This window comes from Cygnus olor, chromosome 2 (assembly GCF_009769625.2).
Source record: "Cygnus olor isolate bCygOlo1 chromosome 2, bCygOlo1.pri.v2, whole genome shotgun sequence".
Taxonomy (NCBI): domain Eukaryota; kingdom Metazoa; phylum Chordata; class Aves; order Anseriformes; family Anatidae; genus Cygnus; species Cygnus olor.
Window position 1 is genome coordinate 42,133,372 of NC_049170.1, and position 15,910 is coordinate 42,149,281.

At 41.6% G+C, this 15,910-nt stretch overlaps 1 protein-coding gene across 1 annotated transcript in view; it reads right to left on the reverse strand.

Moving 5' to 3' along the window:
- The window catches only part of SLC4A7 (solute carrier family 4 member 7), a 136,686-nt gene extending 121,932 nt beyond the window's left edge, over positions 1-14,754 (reverse strand). The window contains exons 1-2 of the mRNA XM_040546459.1: positions 14,667-14,754; positions 12,392-12,490 (exon numbers count right to left, since the gene is read on the reverse strand). The gene's annotated coding sequence lies outside the window, so the exon portion shown is untranslated. The remainder of the gene's footprint in view (positions 1-12,391; positions 12,491-14,666) is intronic.
- Positions 14,755-15,910: the final 1,156 nt, after the last annotated feature.

The window sequence follows — 15,910 nt, forward strand, 5'->3', positions numbered from 1 at the left end:
GGAAGGACAACTAACTACGTGCTCCAGGGCTTAGTATTTAGAGATTGTGTTGTAACAAGGAGGAGACTGCTTTGAGGAAGAGATTATCTCACACATACTAATTAAAGACATGTTGTGCCTTCCCCTACAGCATCCCATACTGACCAGTGCTGGAGAAGGGGAATTGCCATTCTGAAACACACCTGAAAACGCATCAACTCCCATGACTTTTGTGAAGGTGCCCTGGGCAGGTTGGGTGGAGACCTTGGGGGAGGCTGGGCCATTAGGCGTTAATTCCCTAAGGGCCCTGATAACTAAATGAGAGGAATAAATAAATAAATAAATATATAAGAACAAATAAAATTATTCCCAGTTGCTAAGCATTTTTTCTATGACCAAATCAAATGCAGTCTCCCCTATCACTCTCAAAAATAAATGCTCAGGAAGTTCTATGGACAATACTTACATCTGTTCTGAGGTATGGAAGTGCCAGAGCAAGAAAAGCAGACAGACTCAACTTCTGCTCCTGGCCCTGCTAATAACACACAGGCCGTTTGCCCCCAGTTTTACTATCTTTCAATGGGGAACAACAAAAGAGACCACTGCTGTAAGCAACAGGCATTACACATGGCCAGCAGAAATGGGATTATTTTGTGCCAGGCAGTTCTAGAACTGTTAAGAATTGGGGTTTTGAGGGCTGTTTTGTTTGGTTTTAATATATGCTATATACTGGGGCTATGTTTTCTACCTAAATCATATCCAGACTCCATCAGTTACCAAATGTGCAAACCATACAATTCCTGGGAAAGAAAAGACTATCTCCTCAACGCACCTCTACTCCTTCAAGATTACATACTATAGGTTGTCTAGATACCATTGTTAAGGCCAATGTGACAAGCGTATCTAAAGCTGGATCTGTGCAAGCAGTACCCCTAACAGAGAAAGATTAAAAAGGAAAATGCAGGCAAGGTGGTCAAAGTACACAATAGATTATTTTGTTGTGCTGTTTTTTGTTTTTCTCTATCAGGTAACTCCACAATTTAGCACAACAATATCCTCCCACATACTGAGTGCTGTTATCTTAGGACTTCAGCAGCAAACAAAGAAAATCTATGCTCTACTGATTTTAGATACATTAATTATAGATTATCATAGGTTCTACATCGGTCATAAGAACAAATTGATCACTGTTCCAAGAATCTAACAATCAAACTCATTTAAACATCAAACAGTGAAAAATAGAATAAATAATCATGAAGCATTTCTGGCATCTGTAGCTGATGAGATAATTACAGGCAGCTTTTCTACAGAATCGGAAAAAAAAAAGTGAAATTTGATGAGAGACAGAGGTGTCCCATTTCAGCATGAGTGTTACTCACAGACATACAGCATGAAGGGGAAAAAAGAGATATGAGAAGGAAAATGGAAAGGGTCTGTTCCAGTTTCACTGATGTTAGTAAGAGTCTTCCCATTGACTCAACAGGGCACATATGACCAAATACATCAGTTAACAAGAAGCCCTGGAAAAAGTAAGCAGAGGATGAAGGACACAAAGAATGAGAACAGATTGGCCTGAAAATACCATGATGTCAGGATAAACTTGAACTTCACAAGTAGTGAACTGATTTTAGGGAGGGCCTAATAAGTCACAGCCAAAACCACGATCACTCACTTATCTTTGTAGCTTTCCTTTAAATAAAATCATGAGTGATGTGAGACAGTGGTGACTATTATCCTCCTGGAAAGGTCTAAACTCCACTTGTCCAGAGTACTTTCACCTCTTATTGACTTGGAACTTTGTAATGAATACTAGAAGCATTAATCCTCATTGCAAGTGTGCTATCAGGATATTAAGGGGTTGGCTTGCATGGATATTTGGCCATTGTCTGCCAGGGAGGCCGGGAGATTGTCAGATAGTGATTAAATCTGTCTGGCTGTGCTGACATTTTACTCAGTGTCCACCAAGTCCTTTAATTTCTGTAAGTGTACGTTAGAGTTTGAGCTGCTGAGGGAAGTGGGAGAGGAAAAGATTAGGTCCTAGCACCTTTTCATATCAAGTTGGAAATTTTTGTTTAAAAATCAAGCTTGAACAGCTCCCTAGCATGGGTAAAAGTCCTGTGTAAAAGACCATGTCACTCTCTGCCCAGATGGCCAGAAGCCATCATTTCCACAAGAAACAAAAGCAGCTAAAAGCTTTAAATCCTATCCCATTGTAGGAACACAATTGAATTCTCTTGCCAACATGAGGACAGAATATACATAGTCACTGCATAGGACCATCAGTCTTTGTGGGAATTACTGAAGTCTAACTGCAAGATTTCCATATACAGACATTTCCTGCCACGAGAATGTTACAGAACTAAGCCAGCATCCAATATAATCTAAATAACAAAAAGCAAGCCTCTAAAATAGCAAGGAATAAGAAAAAATTATACACAAAGAACACTTCATACTTTCAATACAGGCATTTAAAGTAGAAGATATCAAGGTCATATCCTGCAGCTTTTATTCAGGCACATCAATAGGAGGGGGTTGTTAAAGTAAAGCCTGAGGCAGTATCTGACCTTTTCCAATTTTTTTCCTTTGGATAAGATGGTTACAAGATGCTGCCCAAGAACAGAACTACAGGACATACCAAACTCAAACGCACATCTGCAACTTAGTATCCACGTTTCAAAACATGGCCCCAGAGAAGCTCTACAAATATCAGTACGAGGGACAAAAATACCTGGGTCTCCAAACTGTTAATGCAATCTAATGTTGCTATAAGCAAAAGGAGTTTAATCAATCAGCCATTACATTATGTTTAAAGTGAACACAGAAATCCCCATGGAAGTCTGACAGCCTCTCAGCCCAGTAAACTCACTTTGTGGCTGAAAGTGAACTAACACAGATAATATGCACTGAAGCAACCCCTGCCCACCCACTTCCCAAGAAATCTTTCTTCAGCACAAAGAGGGAAAGAGGTATAGTCTTTGACTGCACTGGCTGAAATATCCAACTCATCCCTCTGACCTGGAATCCAGCTGCCCAACATAAGGGCAGATACAAGAAAATTTCCCAAGAGTCATGATGGAGAGCAGCTCCCTCTTCCACAAGCAGTGTATGTTAAGTACCACCCTTGTGTCCCCATGTACACAGACACTTGAGAGAAAAGTAGCTGCCATCCATGTCAGCTCTCCTCCCATGTTGTCTCAGTTCAATCCACTACAAAGAAAGATAGGAATTATTAGGCCTATGGTGTTCTTCCACTGTTCTTCCACTAATACTGTAACGCCTCAGATCTGTTCTGTACACTCCCTGCAGTTCACTGCTATCATTATTAATCATTAGTTCATAATACTAGTAACAGTGCTAACAGAACAGCTTTTATGGCCATATAACATCCACCTGAAACCATTCACATGCCATTGCAAACCGTATACAATAATAAGTGTTTTGTCTGACCACTAATTTGCTTGAATAAATGAATTCTTGCTTTTTTCATTGTAGGCTTGGAACAACTTCATTTTTACGGAATTTTCCACACCACGTTTTCAGCTTCTTGTGGAAGAAAGCAGCTCTGAAAGACATACTAAAACAACCAGGGACGTTACATGTAGGAGGGATGTAGGAATTCCTCCATTTATATCTGCTGGGCTGGGCTTGGAGCCCCCCTTTAAGAGGGGCACAGCCACCTCATGCAGAGCTTGTGGTTTACTCGCGTGTAACATCTCCCTCTACTGGCTAAAACCGTGGAAATAGTCCAGTTCCCAGGCAGAAAAGTTTTCTCTGGAGGAAGAACCCCGAGTTTAGGTCCACCCTTCTGCTCTTCCACATATTTGTAATCTCTCTCCATGACCCTAAAGCAGACAAGGTTTGTGTGATGGAGCAGGTGAGGAAGAACTGGGCATTAATTCACTTGACACAGTTCCCTGATGCTGAAGTCCTCCTTGAAAATGCTTTGAAGACAAGGTGGATGTTGGGGCAGTTCTTGGGAACCCAGGATTAAAGGGGACAGCTGGTTTGTAGAACCTTTTATCTTGGACTCCAGAGTAACCAATTATATAACAATACTGCTTAAATGATTTTGAAAACTAAGCTCCTAATGGTGACCCTTAAGCCTCTTCAGTAAAATCTGAGTCCAGTGGTAAACCATGGATGTTTTGCCACATCTCAGTTCTTTACTCTTTGAAGATGGCTTGGGATTGGAATTAGTATTATGAAGTAACAACACTGTTTGCTGTAATAATTCACACAATTGTAAAAAAGGTGAATAATTGAAAAATTAGAAGTTATTCATAGTAAGAGAATTACTTCATTTTCACTGTTCTCCATTTAAAAGCCTCTTTAATTCACCATTCCTTCCCTTTTATTCCCCTTCTTCCTCTGTTTGATAAGCTTTTTCTAAGTTTCCCTTCCCCACATCCTGCGTGCACGGAGAACCATTCATGCAGAATTCACCACAGGAAAACAAACATAATATCCCACTCCTATATTCCCAAGAGGAAATTAACTGAAACTACCAGTCCTTGGGAAATTGGCATGGAAAAAAAAAAAAAAAGGCAAGAGATATTAGTGTAGTCAAGTTGTCAGGGAAACTGTTAGCACTCCGGTAGATCAGGAAAATGGGCTAATTGAAACATTTTCTTCTGAGTACCCAAGCAAAGTATAAGGTCCTTCATGGGGATGGGAGGTGCACAAAGCCTGAAAGCATTATTGTTTTTGAATGGCTTCGTAACCCCATGGCTGCTGTGGGAGAGCTCTCTGCAGAGTGGACCCTTGCTAACTCTTCAGCACAGGCATATGGTTCTCTGAACAGGACTTGGCTAATTCCCCCTTTGTGGAAGCCCTTCACAAAGTTTCCCTTGACAGCCCATTCTATAGAACTCCTAAAGCCAAAAGATAAGGTGACATTTTCTAATGAAATTATCTGTTTCTATAATGTGTTTTTGTTTGTTTGTTTGTTTTTCTAGTTATTTGTTCCCAGTCCTGTTACATTTCCTTTGCTACTAAAGGGACAGCAGATAGCACAGCCAGCACTAGACAGACTTCTGCTCCAACAGTCCTCCCAGCACAGATGCACTCATACCCAAATGATGCCTGGTTTTGCTGTGCTACATACTACAAATGCATATGCTTACCACATATGGCTGGGAAAGCACAAAGTGACAGCTAGAGAGCGTTCCTCTGGTATAACTGCACTTGCAGTAGTATTTTTGTGAGCAGTTAAATGAGAAAAAACAACACTCCTATGCCAACGTCTCTCTTGTTGACTTTGCTGTGAATGACTGTAGTGATAGCAAATACACAAACTGTGGGCCAGAAAGTGAGAGAAGAAAACCTAGGATCTAGCCCTAAACCAGGTCTGCAGCGGATACATATCAGGTAAATAAATCAATCTGCCTTTATATATTGTATGCGGAGATGCTCAGTCACCTGGTAGCCAAAGGTATCTCTGTATAGCTCTCACAAAGCATGCCCGACCTCGTGTTCCACAAGCGTAAACAGACAGTAGCAGACTTCACACTGTTGTTGCATCCAAATGGACGACTCTCAACAGGTGACCCTGGTAATAATATCTGAGTCAGTGTGGGTTATTCAACCAAAATCCTTGCAGGAGGCCCAGAGAAGGCTTGAGTTTTCAATGGAAGAAACAGCATGGTAAAGAGGAGGAGAAGGAAAAAAAAATCTAAAAAAACTTGCTGACAATCATAGCAGGTTAACACCAAAGTCAAAATTAAAAGTTTCTGGACCGTACCGTATTTTTTCTTCCCATTCCCCTTTTCTCAGAAATAAAGCCAAAGCTTGTAAATACAATTATTTGGTTGCAGACTTGGAAACCTGCTAAAGACAAAATTTTGTGGGCTGATTTTACCTTCTGCGCTGCAGGTTACAGGAAGTTTCCTCACACCTGCATGGCTTGCTCATAGAGTATTAAAATATTGCTACTTCTCCAGTTACTCAATTTGCCTGCTTGAACTAGAGACTTACCAGCCCTTGAGATTCACCTAGCTTGTATCTGCTGAGCCTCGCCAAAAGTGCTTGCCATCCTTGGCTCCCTTCACCTCAGAGCGTGAGGATGTGCACGCACATAGACAAGGTGTGTTAAGAGGTTAAAAGGGTGAATTTGTGCTGGGAGCATCATGTAGATGATTGGAGCCTCAGCTTGGCACAAGAAGAAAGGCCGAGACATGCCAGAATTTGCAGAGACATATTCCTCAAGCTGCTTGAACTGTGCGTGGCTCTCAGACTCTGAGCAAAGACCACAGGACTCGAGGTCACCACATCCATACAGATAGCTGTCAAGCACCTGAGCACACACAGGTGATTCAGGCCACATCTGAGGCCTCTCTGTCGAGGGCACTTTGCCTCATACCTGCGTGCAAAGGGCTCCTCTCTCACGCTCATGACAAGGAGCACCCATTACGCTCAGATCATCCTTTCACTGTCTGTAAACCTGTGAAGCAGAGCAGCTTAGCCTTCCTTTTCTGTGAGGGGGGGGAAAAAAAAAATGAAAAGAAAAACCACCAGAAATTCTCCAAGCACACATTGGAAATCTACTGAGGCACAGGAAAAAGGCTGAAACCCAAGCCTGTAGCCTCAGGGGCAGAAGGGACTGCACAGCACTGTCCGGACATCCCACCTGCGATGCTTGACTTTTCCCAGCAGTGCTTACGCTCACTTTTCCTCTAAATGAAAGTGCTAAGCCATCCATGCCAACTGCTGAGACTTGAAAAAAAAAGAGCAAAGTCCCTACTGCTGCTATGAAAATCACCTTGTTGGAAACAACAGTCAGGAAGGGTACTTCTGCACACACTGGGATTCAGGTTCAGGTGAAGTCACAGCTCAGCAACTGATTTCCTCAGTGATCTGCATAAGACACTCTGTGTGCCTCAACAACCAACACGTAACATGGAAACAGAGCTGCCTTTCTCCCAAAGGCACCTTTTACTGGTACGCAGAGCTTGGCTCTAAGGTTACATACACACCGCATAATTTAGAAGGACTTACAAATATCTGTGACAGTTCTGAGATAAATTACTTTAGAGGGTAGCAGATAGTCACATTAATGCTGCCTTGTGCCAGTGGGCCCTGATGAGAAGCAGGATCTATCCTACAGGATGGGGGACCTGGGGACCTTTCTCTTTCTACCACAAACATCAAGATCCTCGAGAGAACCAAAGCTGGCAAGTGCAGTGAGCACAAGTTCATACAGCAAAGGTAAGGCTGGTGCTCCTCAGCCCCCCTGGCGAATGATCTCTCTGCCAAAAATGAAACTCAGTTTCATTCAGGGAACGGAGCAGCTTTGCTCTGGGATTTTGTGAGAGAGAGGGGAAAATGTTGCTGCACGGAGCTGGGAAGAGGGAGAGCGAGGCCTCCTTGGACATCAGAGGCTATGGAAGTAACACAGGTTGATGGGACAGGGAAAGAAGAACAGTACCACAGAAAGAGCGTCACATAACAGCTAAACGCATTAACATTGCTCCTTAATAACCTTTAATACAGCACTGGAACTGCAAAACCCATACAATGCCACGAATCTTGTTGCAGGGTAGCATCAGGCCTTAAGACCCACTGAATGTCCAATACATTCAGGCACCCCATTCTCATCAGCTTTAACGTGAGTTGTGCATCTAATTAAGATTTGGCAACTTTCTACCTCTGTGCATGTCCCATGAGCCTGTACAGAAGTACAGAGGAGACCATTGGTTGGAATAGTATTTCTGTCCAGCAGAGGATGCAAGGCATTGAGAAAAATGACACATCATTCTGTATTTGAGAGATGGTAGCCCCAGAATCATGCTATGCCTTAAATGTACAATAGCTTCCAAATTTGGTTTTGTTTTCTCTGCAGGCCCATTCCCTGATGCAGACTACCACCTACTGCAAGCTCCAGCCTGCATTCAGCACCACCCTACTCACAAGATGTAATTTTGCAAGAAATCGAGGTGGTTTCAGCATATTTCAAGGTATTAAAATCAGTTTAGTAAATATCAAACTCTGAAGTAAAGTAGATAATGGGCATTAATCACCCAAGTGAAGTCATTAGTTAGTTGTGCAGTGTTCATGGCTGTTCCTGAACCAGCAGCATCAATGAGGCCAGAATGAAACAAACCTTGTCTCACTCAATATAGCAAATCCAACTGTTACTTTAAAGGAATCCAAATTTTACCACCCCCCCCCCCCGTGATCTCCCATTTTACTTTTGCTAATTACACTGGTACAGAGATCTTAAAAATTTTTATGGCACAATAAAAAGGTAATGGCTCATCTGACCTGCCGAGGCATAATTACTACAAATATAATTGTAATGCAGATAATGATTCTGGACAGCATGTTTCCACAAGCAAAAGCCAAAGTGAGCAAGCACACAGTTGAAAAACTGACAGTTTTCTAAAACAGTGAGTTGAAAAATGCCCTTTTTTTCTAAAATAGAGAGTCCTATAAAAAGATTAACACTGTTGACAAAAACCTAGAGGTCTGTGTCTCAGGCACCACCTGTTATTTTGTCTTTCCTCATATTATCGGTTAAGTCGTGAGTTTTCAGAGGGTTGTTGTTGTGTTTTTTGGTTTTTTCCATATTTTGTCATTTATGCCATGTTTACATTAAGCAAAATGAATCATACAAAGAATCATTCAATAAACACTGTCCTCCACTCCAGAAAGTCAGATTCCAGTCAATTGTTCACCACTATGGAAATAATTGTTTGTTTTTTATACATACTTAGTGCAGAAGATATCTAGATTGATTTAAAAAGCCAAACAAATTCAGACATCCATTTATATGTTCACATTATATACATATAGTTACACATGGGAGTCATCAATCCAGTCCCTTGCTACTGCAGGCAATCTCCTTAGATAGTTTCCTATCACCACAAAGTTTGCATGCCTACAAAAAAACAGGTTCTTACACCACCACCACCCCATTCTTGAAATACAAGTAGGGAAGAGGAAGAAGTTGGGGAAGAAGGGAAGGAGGAAAAAATGTTTTTCTTTTTGGAGTTCAGAAAATAAAAAAAAAAAAAAAAAAAAAGAGTGAAATATGGAAAATAATCTAATCTTCGCAAAGTGTTCTGGAAGTTTTGAGTTGTACTTAAAATGCAAAGTGTTGAGGGATTCTGAGGAGTCCAGACATGTATTTCTCTCAAGCCACAGGTAATGACTGTTTGCATTTCTCTCATTCACAATGTCCAGAGAGATTTTACCTTAAAAATACCACAGCAACCATCTTAAGAAAAGACTACCTCTGCTGCAGGGAGCTGCTGCTCCATTACCAGTATTGCATGTATTAATCTCAGCACACACCCAGTTCTGGAGTCAAATTCTTTATCCAAATGGGCAAAGATAAAAACGGGACAAAAACAACATCTCATGCAATACCCTTGCCTTTGCCAAGAGGCTACAAGTTGGAGGTGCTTCCAGGGCTCCCTCCTCCTGCGAGGTGAAATCAGCACTGAGGAGACGAAGATACCCATCGTGTAGGTACACCTAGCCAACACACACAGCCCTGTTTCTTACCGGAGCTCCTGTACTGCACATGGGCTGCCTGCTGCAAAGCTCCAAGCAATATACTCCTGCCAACCCACTACCTCGGGGCCACATCTCAGGGCATTATAGCAGAGAAATTTGGTAGTATCAGTTTACATTACTTCCACATGTCCCCTGTGTGCTCACGTCTGCTGCTACACCACCCCTTATTCGTGCTAGGGTGATAGTTCCCAGGCAGCACAGCGAGCCACACTGGGACCTGAGCCACATTACACAAATATTTTCATCCCAGTTGTTTTTCAGACAGATCGGTCTTCAGACCATACTCACGACACTGCCCCACACATAGCTATAGCAGAATGGCTTGCAGGGAGCACACGGCAAGAGTGGAAAGAGGGACAGACACAGAGGAGAGGCTGGAAACAGGAGATAATTACGCCAGCCTCACTGCCAAAGAAAGTCATTTGTTTAAAAACCATTCTCAAACAAAGATTTAACAGATCTGACTTCCTGAACTTTGAGCCTCATTCCCTCTCCTCCATCCACCCCTGCTTCCAAGGAATCTATAGGCCTGAGCTTTTCTTTAAGCCATATTTTGAAGACTTTTCTCTCACTTGCAGTGGTGGTTAAGCAGATCCCATGCTCATATCATCTTTCTCAAGGACACACAGCCATTCCAGTATATTCACACCAGACAGGCTAGAACACTGTTAACTGGATGGGGTGACTAATTCATGTCTGAAAAATTACATATTGCTAGACTATTTTGGTGCTTCCACTCCTGTCTCAAGCAACACTCAGAAACCAACAAGAGAAATGGACAACAAGTAGACAAAAAAAAAAAATGGGGGGGGGGGGGGGGGGGGGGCGCAAATAATAGGCGTGTTTGAGCCTCAAACTAATAAGAGTTCATTTCCAGGTCTTTTCTAGCTTTAGTCCTGGAAGATGTACTCACCTGAACCAATCTATCCACTGTCAAACAACAACTGGCAGTCAGCAAACACTTGAATTGTCTACTCCTGAGTCATTCTGTACATTCCAGCTTCTTCACAGCCAACTGTTCAAACCTATTTACAATGATTTGTTTTTCTCTAGTATGAAGAATGTGATGACAGTTATATGCAAGAATGCCATAGAATAGTTAAAGTCATGCAAGCACTAGAAAGATTAGAAAACCATTTTAACTAAACACATTAATTTCTCCAAAATGTATTTCTCCAATTGATAGACTCTAAACGGCCGTGAGAACTACCAGAATTACAGAATACTAAATCTTTAAAATGTTCATTTAATTCTATTAACAAAAATAGTAATCTAAAATTAAGCTGGATACCTCATGATCAGATGGGAAGCCTTGTATAAAGAGCACATCCCCTAGAGAGCAACTGGAAAATCTTAACTATCACATGGAGCTTTGTAAAGCATTAAGGAGGCAGAATGCTACCTGTTCACAATTAAGTCAATAGCAAAGCTTCATTGGCATAAGAATCAGCACCAACATCAAATGACAGCAGATCTGAAACATATGTCCAGGCCCTAACGAGATACCTTGACAAAATGTCTCACTCTTAACCACAACACTAGCAGTATTTCCCTTAAAAAAAAAAAAAAAAAAAAAAAAAAAAAAAACACTGATTTTTGTCTATAATGTGCTTGCAAAGAGGAAAATAGTTGATTCTGCCTCCTACAAGTTCTCTTTTCTCCCCACCCACAGTGGGCAGATTTTTTCCTCTTCTTGTCTCTGTCTGATTTCTAAGTCAAACTCCTAGCAGCTGCTTATTGAAGACTTCAGTGGTGATTCCGGCTGGCTGATGGCAGCTTATTCCTTTCAAAATTATAGACCAAGAAGGATACACAATTAGAAAGATTTCTTCACAGTTTACAATTCAGGGGATGAGTAATTCCAAAAGTATCAGGAATCTTTCCTATTTGCAGTATTGCTCTCTTCTGCTTTATTTAGAGGATACAACAAAGAGCTAAGTTAGGAGATATCAACAAATTCATACCACACAGAAGGATCTCCTTTTCAAGGGGGAAGGATGCAGTTACGAGCTGTCACATATAAAAGTTAATTGCACATTTTTCTTTTGCAATGGAGATTCCTGAATCCACTTCAATTGTTTAGCGAGATAAAATAAGGTAAACAAAATAAATTACAGAAAAAAAAAATTCAAATATCTAAACATCATTTAAAAGATAACTTAGTTTGCTGCTGCCTGACATGTAAATGGTATATGAATAACCACACACACAGGCTTTGCCCACTTTAGGGCTTTGCTGTAAAGCTCAGAGAAGATTCCAGAAGAAACACCAAACTGCAACTTGCCACAAGTAAACCAAAACCTTACTGAAAGTCATGGTGCATGTAGTGTTCATTCACTGTACCAACAGTAGGACCAGGGAATATTCATAGTTAATCTCTGTGTTACAAGACACTGCACAACCTATATAGAGTTTATATTCCAGAGATCTGGATTCAGTTTCGATGCACTGTTGAAAGCTATCGATCTTGCTCACACTTGCAAATATGTAATAGAACCGCTGACTTTTTGAGACGTTACTTATGTATGTGATGCACGATTAATACCAGAGACCCAATGCAATTTCTAGGTAAGTCAACAAGAACATTGTTGTTGTTCTGGCATGCCTGATTTTAGCTAGTTCTTAGAAAAAGAGATTTCCATTTGTGCACGCCTAGGAATAAAATTTCCATCAATCAAAATTATTCATCAGTTTTGTAATGTCCCTCTGCCTGATCTTCACTGCCTCAGGTAACAAGCAACCTGCTCAGTTTTCTTCTGCAAAGAACACCTTTTGGTAGCCTAGTCATCTAATCTGTCCAACAGAAAAGCAGTAATGATGTTTGTCAAATTCATGCAAGAGGCACATTACAGTAATCAGCTGAACCCTAGGATCCACTTCACCTTAAAACTCTTACCTTCCAGCACACAACAGACAATATTGCAGCCACCTGACAAGTGGCTGTCTGATGACTGCGTTTAAACAGATCGGGCCCGATCCTCTTTAGGCCAATGTCCTAACAAGAAGAGTACAAAAAAGAATTATTTTAAAATTACATCCCTGAGAAACAATTTATGATCCAGCTTCTTGAGAACATTTACAGTAATATTCTCCTTGAGGGTGGACAGCATAGGTATTATTTTACATTAGCCTACAGCATCTGGAAACTTGGATTCAAGTACGATATAAAAGCAGAATAAGAATGGACTGAGTGACTTCAAGAAAGTCTCTGGTGAGCATTTATTCACGTTGCAAAACTGCTGCTGAGAGAAGGTTGACTCTAGCTTTTGATGTGGCCATAACAGACAGACTACTCTAATGGGAGCTTTAATTATACAGTAACAACATCTGACAGAGATTGTCTGATGGAACTAATCTTTTCACACCTTAACCAGTATATTTTTCCTTAACCAGCAAGAGACATTTAATAGATTGGACTATTAAATATCGCTCTGGTCCAGACCTGCATCACAAACTTATGAGACCATATTTACAATTAAGACATCCTGAAATGACCTGTTGTTTTTTTTCAATGTCTATGATCTGACACACTCATTTGGTTTGCCTTATTATTCTAGTCATGGAGCGTGTTAAAATTAGGTCACATATCAGAATCTTAATTGCACGTTAGGACAAATGCTGGAATTATATAGCCTTGCCCCTTTCCCAAACCTCTTGACCTCATTATCTTTGGTTCAGTCTAACCAAGGATCTCCCTAGCGTATTAAATTTTTAACATTTCCCAGATTTTTGTATTAGCAACATGAAACTCAGATTTCTGTCAGGAGAAAACTAGGTTACCACAGATTGGGAGGAGCAGCAAGAACTAGAAATAAGAACAAGAAAGGAATTGATCTGACTTAGGGGACTGACGAAAAGACATCTCTTCAGAATTAATTCTGAAGGAGTTCAGATTGCTTTGTATTTGAGGAGAAATATTAATTTCCTCGTTCCTTATCCCAACTGAATTTACACTGCAGGTCTTTCCCCAGAAACCTGGGATTACAGAAAGGTAAAATGTCAGCAGATTTTATTTCACTGTATATTACTCCACAGTAACGCACCACCACCAGTTTGTTCCAGTGACTTTAAACATTCAATAACATCAACAAAGAGCTGACCATCTAACAGCCCTTGTCAGGGAAAATAATTTCATGTTTTGTTCTTCTAAAACTTTTGATCTTCTTGAATGTTGCTTTTCTCTGCTCATTATACATCATTTTTTCGCTAGATCCTCCATACACACCAGCATGTTACAATGTGGCTCAGCCTCAGATGGACTCCGAGGCACTGTCAGGGACCGTTAACTGTTCTGAAATCTGATCTCAGCCTGCTTTTTCTTATTTCTTAATCAGTTCCTCATCTCATGCTCTCTCTCCCACATTAAATGAAAAAAAAGCCTCTTGTGAGAAGCTTTGTCACAGGCTTTTTGAAACATAAAACGTTGCTGCGAGGATGCAGACCACACTAAAACTAAACAGAAAAGGGATCAGAAGACCAGCTGCACGTGTATGACTCATTTTCTGCCACGCATGTAAACTCTGCCTTGAGAAAGGCATAAAGGCAGAGATCAAGAAGCCTTTGATAAAATGGGTGCTATAACTTAATGATTGGTAACAAGTGAGCAACAGCTTCACCGCTCTGAGAAGTCATTGTTTGTGCAAATCAGATGCTGGCTCCCAGCAGACCCTCCTGTCTAAGCCATTCAGACTCTCCCTCCTACCACTGTTAGTCATGCTGAGTATTAACATTATTCATTATTACTCATAGTTTACTCTTTGAATAACCCCATTAATTTCAGTGAGACATTTGTAGTAGGAGGTAGTAGATAATCTATGCATTTATATATGTATGCACGTCTAATTAAAGGCTATCGCATTAGAAGACTGAGTTTCTCTTGCTGACTAAGCTGATCCTTTAAACTCTGGACCCAGAACTGAAGGTATTGGTGGCTGCAGCTGAAGACATGCTAAGTCAAGCTTGCAAAAGTACCTGTGTCAGAATCAGCCTTAACAGCACTTTCCACGAGGATACTGCAGGGTTACACCAGCCTTTCACCTCCAGGCTCTACTGCCTTCAAGAAACTTTGAAAGCAGCAGCTGCCTGTCCCTTAGTGCTCCCAAGCAGTGTGCTAGTAACAAAGTTAGCAAGCAGATTCAGAAGAAAACACACAGCTAAGGAGAGCTCGGTACCTCATGGGCCACTCCTTCAGTTTTGCCTGCTCTGTTGCTGATCCCACTGTGACATTTAAATGATTTCTCCTGTGGGTCTTCCTTTTTCTGAAGCTGGGGAGAGAAACAAGCCAATTAACCGTTCATTAGATCAAACCGTACTTTATCCCCCTCTATAGGCATCCTGTGATAAGAAACATTTAGGGGAGAAGAGCAGTCTCTTAGGAGAACTCAAGGGCTCATGAGAGCACCTCAATCATCCAGGTCCTAATTAACCTGAGTGTTGCTGCTTTTATTTTTTAAAAAGGAGCATTTATTCTCTCAGTGATTGCAGTGCATTTCCAAACTTCATGTATTATAACATTAATTCCTTAGTTATATTTTTAAAGAGGAAAATTCTTGTGCTTTCTGCAGAGACAGACTGGAACAGCAACGTTATAGGCAGCAAGGAGACCGGCAGGGTCTGCTGGCTGAAAAACATGCCAATGAGTCAGAAAAGCATGACTGATGTCTGCTCCCTGGTCATTTCCTTCAAATATTCAAAGGAATTCCTGCTATGGGTGAGAACTACAACTTCTTTGCTCCGTCCTCATGCCTTGCCCTCATTCACCTCCCCCAAAGAGGCTACTAGCACGGCTGCGAAGTCATCACCACTACCGGCCTAGTCCCTGAGAAATCCGGCCGGGGCAGGCAGTGCCTCTGAGAAGGCAGGCTCCTAATCCCATCAGGGCAGGAAGATAGCAATCTGAAAAAAGCAAGCAAGGCGGGACACTTTCTAAATACTACCACCCACAGGAAAAATTGTATTCAGCTGCCTACAGACTATGCGAGCCTGTCTGTGCTTACGGCCAGGGCAAGGAGCAGGAAAATAAACATCGGCTGTGCTGTTCAGTGGCTAGCCGTTTTGAGAACCAGACTGGGTCTTTCCCTGAGCTCTCTGGAGGACACGCTGAATGTTTGCCCTGTACTGTTGATCTTGCCCAGTCTCACGCACTGGACACATTGGTTCACATGACTGGTTCCCATTTCGTGTTTGTCTGAAGCCAGGGCTCAACTTCATGTCCATGAGAGGCAGCAACAGGCCGATATAACAGCTGAGGTGGGCTCCATGGGTCTCAGGGAGGCTGCAGCTCGTTTACTACCAGATCCCACCTTCTGAGTTCCCCTGTTCCACAAAATCCCACTGCTGGATGCACCTGATCAGTATAGGACGCCCTCCTACCTGCACTGCAGCAGAAACCTTCCTGCGTCACAAACCTGACTGT